We start from the raw sequence: 7,697 nt of genomic DNA, 5'->3' as shown, positions 1-7,697 counted from the left end.
TCTGAAAACGTCAAAGCTGACATATTATCTAAACTGGCCAGCACTAAGATAAAAAGCCCACAACGATCACTCTTACAGCAAACACTATCTGCCCCTTCCACAACAAACACTTGTCATACCCTAACCCAACACCAAGCCGACAATTGGACAACTCCCTACATCCAGTACCTCCGTACCGGTAATCCCCCACCTGACGCCAACAAGAGTTGGCTTGCTAAAGCCACTAGGTACACAATGATAGGTGATGACTTGTACAAGCGAGGATATGGCCAGCCGCTTCTCAAATGTGTCACAGTCGAACAAGCCCAGTACATCATTAAAGAATTACACGAAAGCATATGCGGTTATCACTCCAACGCACGCACCATGACTACCAGAATCCTCTGCGTCGGCTACTTCTGGCCAACCATGGAAGCCGATTGCCACACTTTTGTCAAAAAATGCATACCCTGCTAGAAACATGGTAACCTCATCCATCAAAAGCAAGAACAACTTCACTCTATAATATCCCCGTGGCCCTTCGCAAAGTGGGGAGTGGACATTCTCGGCCCTTTCTCCCCAGGAAAAGGCCAAGTAAAATTCTTTATAGTAGCCATCGACTACTTCACCAAATGGATAGAGACCAAACCATTAGCCACCATTACAGCCCAACAAGTCCAACAATTCGTTTGGAAAGATATTATATGTCGATATGGCGTCTCACATATGATTATCACCGACAATGGCCGACCATTCATAGACAAAGAACTCGCTAAGTTTTATACTAGCCTAGGCATCAAACATGTAACCAGCTCTGTTGAACACCCACAGACCAATGGGAAGGCAGAAACAGCTAACAAAGTCATACTAGTAGAATTGCGCAAATGGCTAGATAACGCCAAAGGCCAATGGCTAGAAGAATTAGTGGAAGTGTTGTGGGCCTACAGGTGTACCCCTCAATCAGCAACAAACGAATCTCCTTTCAGCCTACTATACGGTGTAGACACCATGATACCAGTCGAAATTGGTGAACCATCTCTATGCCGAGAACTGTACGACCCAATTCAAAATCACCAAAACATGAGCACCCACCTCGATCTCCTATCTGAATTAAGAGACAAGGCCCAAATACGCAACTTAGCAGCCAAACAAAGAGCGGCCAGAAAGTATAACGCGAACTTATGCCCAAGATCATTCGTGAAGGGAGACTTAGTTTGGAGAATAGCCAGTAGCGCAAGAAAGAAGGATGGTAAGTTCTCCGCACGGGAAGATGCAGGAGGAGGAGCGTATAAGCTTGAATAATTATCAGGCGAAGAGATACCCAATACATGGAATGTGTCCCATCTCAAGTTTTATTTCAGTTAAGACACCTATTGTACCGAATACTTGTAATCCTAGGTGTACTCTTTTTCCTCATCTGGTCTTTTTTCCCTAAGGAGGGTTTTGGCCAGGGAGTTTTTAACAAGGCACCCAAATTTCATGAATAAAACAAAGGGTTATTAAACTCACGTCTACTCCTTGTACTTAATTTTACATCGATTAAGTTCTCCACCCTTATCACAAGTAAGCAGCCTGGGTCGAACATCCTTAACTTAATTTTACATCGTTTAAGTTCCCCACCCTTACCACAAGTAAGCGCCCTAGGTCAAACACCCTTAACTTAGATTGAAATCGTTTAAGTTCCCCACCCTTACCACAAGTAAGCGGCCTAGGTCGAACACCCTTAACTTAATTTTACATCGATTAAGTTCCCCACCCTTACCACAAGTAAGCGGCCTGGGTCGAACACCCTTAACTTAATTTGAAATCGTTTAAGTTCGTCACCCTTACCACAAGTAAGTGGCACGGGTTGAGTACTCTCATTAACCAACAAACGTCAATAATACTCATCCAAGCGAATAGGCATATAATGTAACATATCGCATACATAACACATCATTCAACAACCGTGTTCCTATCATATATACTATCATCAACAACCATAAAACAAATATATCCACAATATGCATCACATTAAAAGCAAGGTAAAATATTGTATGAGTTATTACAGACATAGGATTCATTGCGAATAGAACATAATAAAAACTACATCCTAAGCTGCTTCGTTGTCACCACCCACCATGGCCTCTCCCGCGTTCATGTCCTCATCAGCTGCTGTCTTCTCTGCCTCCTCCTTAGGACTGTTTTCGGCTTCATTGATAAGTTGGCCGTCCACCACATCCTTGTTCACATCAAACCTCGAATCAGCACATCCACATCCTTACAAAAAAAGGCCGCCTGCCTCACGCCCTTCTGGAACCCATTTATATGCTCTTGGATGATGCAACCTTTAAGGTCCTCGAGCTCGACTTCTAGGCCTCCATGTTTTTCCTTTAACTCCTCGTAATCCGCCTCAAGGTCAACAATCTTCACTTTAAATTTCTCCTCTGAGTCCAAGCAGCGAACCTTCCAGGTCCCCAACCTCTTCTTCTCTTCCTTCCACTGTTCCCTTTCCTTCTCCCACGCAACTTTCTCTTCTGCAAACTTGTTGACTTTACCCTGCAACTCCTTGACCTTATCCCGATTTCCTTCCTTCAACTTTCTTCGGTACAACGACCCAACTCGACGCCCCAAAATTAGCGCCTTGCTACTAAATTCCACCATAGTCCTCACCAGATGGTCCAGCTCCATGCTATCAATTGAATTGATTAGCGTCTCCGACATAGTGATCTCAATATCCTTCCGAACAGTCGTCTCCAACAGCTCAATCAAGCTAGCTTTCGGCCTTTTTACACCACTAGATGACCCCGACCCTAGCAAAGCGGCCCGCACCTTCTTAACATCTTTGCCTCTGCCAGACTTAGCCGGCAACTCGACTTTCATCTTTGTACCACCATGTACATGTACTTCAACCAATGACTCTTGTAAATTTGGAACTTTAGTGTTCCCGACAGCTTTCGCCCTAGCCGCCTTCTCCTTTTGTAGTGTTTGGAAAAGGGTCAAATTTTTCTTCCCAACTTGAGCCATATGTCCTGCATTGTACACACCAAATGTCGGTTAGTTAACTCAGACACATTAAAACATTTGAAATTACAAACAGATACCTTCAATATCAATAATCGGATGAACCGAATTATAAACCCTAACTAAGCCCTTAGTGGGTAGTCTATCTGTAAACTTCATTAGCACTTCCACCACCTCCCTATCCGCCGCCGACAACTCATCAGTATTCATGTCCTTATATCGCCAGGGGTTACCCGTCCAACTAAAAGGAAATTTAGTACTCCCGTCCGCATTGAAGAAATACGACCTTTCTCCCTCCTTCACCATCACTTTGAAAAACCCATCCTTAAAGTGCTTGAACAACTGAGTAAATGCATCCAGCCTACTTATACTCGGCATGCTCACCAAAGATAGCCATGTTGTCGGTTGTCATGGCCTTGTGTCATAGAAGTACAAAAACACAAGTGGAGAAGGTTGTAGATATAACGACTGGCAAAGAACACGGAAGGCCTGCAAATATGCCCAGCTGTTTGGATGCAGTTGGGTAGGCACTACATTTAATAAACGGAGCAGCCCCATAGCGAAGTCGTCTAACGACAACCTCACATGCAATTGCGAAAAATGACACATGTACATGTAGAAGAACTTATCGGCCACTCCTTCTTGCCCATGGCAAACGCACTCAACAGCACTCACCCACTCCAACGATACTATATCACGGTCCACGTCCCTCACAGTTCAGCCATGAGTTAAGCAGCCTTGACCATCGGAACAACGACGATTGGCTTCGAACGTCAGCAGCAACCCAGTCATAATCGACCTTCGTCGGCCAACTACTCTTTGCTATCTCCTCGGGAGGGTCTTCCCTCACTTCAGTTATCGTCTCCATAGGAATTCTCCCCACCCCTGCCGCTGGGCTAACACTCCCTTCCTCAGGACCTATATCCTCTCTAGACAGCATACTCCCACTACTTGATGATGACAACGACACACTATCACTAGTACTAGACATACCTTTTCAGAAAGAAAGATGTCGGCAGGTACAAAGAACTAATCGGACAGCTCTAACGCACGCAGATCTCTGATTTCAGAATTCTTACAAATGAGCCAACATAAACACATTCTCCACACAACCCTCATTTATAAACGACGATTCAAAACGCTACAACTCCTTCCCGCCAAAAGTCACAAGCCATATGAAGCGTCACAATGCACACCAAAGGTCACCAACCTCTGCCACCCTTTCACTTGCCACAAACCTGTTCACTTTTCAACCCTTAACATTGTTCATCATATTTAAAGGCTGGGGGACTGGTGTACTACACCTACGCGGCTCAACGAAACACACCAACACTTCTCATCTCATCCTTTACCGCTATAGATACACCGGCAAAGGCTAGGGGACTAGTGTACTACACCTAGGCGGTTTAGCCCGACTATAGCCATAAAATTCATCTACATAGCTCCCAAGGACGCAAATAATCACCATACATATGCCAAGCAAATGAAATTAACCAGCCTAAACCACTATAAGAGCAACCGGCCTAAGCCGATAACTTAAGGAAACTAAGCAAGAACTTGACAAATTATTAGCATTACCAGCAAAACCTCTAAGGCCCACGACAATCGAACTAAGTGACCTAGACTAAGGCACAGGCCCACCTATGGCCCAAACAGGGGCCCAGCCCATGACGTGGCCAAAAATAATTAATAATCTATAAATATGCATGGACCCCAGCAATTAAAGGTACACATTCATTACTCCCTTAATTACGAGATTTGACTTTCTGAGAGTTATTGCTGACTTGAGCGTCGGAGTCTCTTCTACAGGTAACCCCTCTCGGGTCTAAACCGGTCCAAACAAAGATACCCACAGACAGCATATGCCAGCCGGGAGAAAGCCTACTGAGGGGATTGCGAATTGAGGTAAGGTAACGCTTATGTCTGACATATCTTATTTGTTCTCCGCAAGAACAAAATTAATAAAGTAAAATGAATTTTCAAACCAATTAGAAAAAGGTATTAGAATTAAAATTTAAGTAAAGTTTAAATTAGTTTACCGTCTCTCAATGTTTTAACTATGCTTATGAAATAATTTAAATTTCTCAATGTTTTGATATTTATAGGTTTATATAATAATTCAATCTTACACTTCTATTTTTAAGTTGCATTTATATATATATATATATATTTCTTTGTAGTATTTATTTTCCATTTATAAGAGAAGGTAAACATCAACTTAATTCATTAGAAATAATGAGGAGAGTGGGTTAAAGATGGAAAATGGATTTTATAAAAACTAGAATTAAATCTCTTCATTGAACTTGGCTTCTTCCACTCAATTGCACATTTCCCTTAATTATCATTATATTATGTTCTTTGTCTTAGTGTTCCTGGAAGTACTCTTAATTATAATTCTAACCTCATATTTGCAGAATTAGAACCTAAGTGTACCAGACGTAGACATAGGATGTCTCCATTCAGGTTGAGGAACCCTTGCATTAAATACAAGACTCTTTAAATAAACTAAAGTTGCATAACCATGTCTAGTATATGCAAGCATTAAGATATTTGATTTGATATAAACCCTAGACCAAATGTCTCTACTATCTAGTGTTGATGAAGTATGATGAGTGATCAAGTCATCAAATCAATGAAAGCCAAACAAATAACCAACACGTAAAGACAATAACATAAGATAAATCAAATCAAGTGTAGTATAGAGAGTTTAGATTTTACATCCAATCCTAACTAGGAAGAAGTTAGCTGCTCATGAAGATGTTTATAAGAAGAACATGGAGTAGCTTTCCTCTTTCCATAACTTTACAAGAATATATAATAAGAACTGAGCTAGCTAGGGAGTTTCTCTATCTAGAATGATTTGAAAAATCTGCATACTAAATAACAAAGACATGCCTTATATTTATAGAATTCTAAGTGCTACTTTGGTCCATTTCATGTAGGTCAGCCATGGAAGTTTCCTCCGTGGGTGAGTTTGCTTCCAAGCTTGGGTAGTCATCTTTGGTGATTAACCATGGAGCTTTTCTCCCATATGGGAGTTTTCTCTTGATGCTCAACTGTCATTCTAGAGTTCAAGGTTTCCTTGCAGTGAAGATTTTCTAAAATAGGCTCATAATTTAAAATTTCTCATTTAATCTTCTCTTGCTTAGCTGCAACTTTAGGGCTTAGCACCAACTTCTTTTCCTTCATTTTTTCTGCAAAAACAACATAAAAACATTAGATTCCACTTTTTATATCTTTTATTCTCCTCATTCTATATTTTAATCCAATAGAGGTTGTTTTGGTGATTTTTAAATTAAATTCATGCAAGATAAATGTCTAAAGGATATGCAATTTTACCAATAGTAGACACTTATCACTTGGTATACAAGTTTTTTTAAAATGTATAATCTAACAAATATGAAATTATATGCATTTTTGTAAAAATTACTCTTAATTCTTTAATAACAAAATTAATAAAGTAAAATGAATTTTCAAACCAATTAGAAAAAGGTATTAGAATTAAAATTTAAGTTTGAATTAGTTTACCGTCTCTCAATGTTTTAACTATGCTTATGAAATAATTTAAATTTCTCAATGTTTTGATATTTATAGGTTTATATAATAATTCAATCTTACACTTCTATTTTTAAGTTGCATATATATATATATATATATATATATATATATATATATATATATATATATATATATATATATATATATATATATATATATTTCTTTGTAGAATTTATTTTCCATTTATAAGAGAAGGTAAACATCAACTTAATTCATTAGAAATAATGAGGAGAGTGGGTTAAAGATGGAAAATGGATATTATAAAAATTAGAATTAAATCTCTTCAGATATAACTTACTCTTTTGTCTAATAAATATATGAAAATTAATATTTGAAAACAACTTTCATGATAATTGTTAGAATGTTGCCAAGAACATCCACCTTCCAAATTTGTTTAGGTCAAAGGTGAAAGTACAACATGACAATCATAGTTATCCTTAATTCAATAATTGAATATCCAAGCCATTTATTCCTATTTCTTTTTGCCAAATACACATTTAGCTAGAAATCAAGATGACAGTGTTGAATACTAGTTTTCCTTCCCTTTTTTTTTTCTTCCCTTTATTACTATATATTTTTTAATGATCACATCAATCTAATATAATGCAAACATTAACTCATTCTAATAAATGGAGCGTGTATAGTTTCTCACCCTACATGTTAATCTCCTATGGAATATAAGTAAAATAAAGGACAAAAAATAATAGTTTAACTAAAGTATCCTCTATATAAAACATGGAATAGTGTTTTCAACTTTAATGTCTATCCATTCCACATCAACAATAAATAAATAAATAAATAAAAGTGCAAGATAATGAGAAATAATATTTTATCAACATGAGAGGCTTAATGCCAAGATCTTTGAGTTTTGGATCTAATTATTGCTTTTTCTTCAATTAGGAGACTACTGTTAGTTGGTCAATTACTAAGCTTTGTAGTCTATGCTTAATAAATACTTTTATTTATAAAGAAACCTCAATAAGCATGTTTTTGATAATATTTTATTTTAATCTTTTAACCATTATTGCTCTTAGCTATGGTGGAGCTTATACGGACCACATAATCTTGCTACAATTTTACTATTAGAATTATCGTTTTTGAATTTTTTTTTTACTCAGAAATAAGTGTTGTTAGTAATAAACGATAATATAATTTGT

The sequence above is a fragment of the Vigna unguiculata genome, chromosome 3 (assembly GCF_004118075.2).
Source record: "Vigna unguiculata cultivar IT97K-499-35 chromosome 3, ASM411807v1, whole genome shotgun sequence".
NCBI lineage: Eukaryota > Viridiplantae > Streptophyta > Magnoliopsida > Fabales > Fabaceae > Vigna > Vigna unguiculata.
This window is presented reverse-complemented; position numbering follows the sequence as displayed.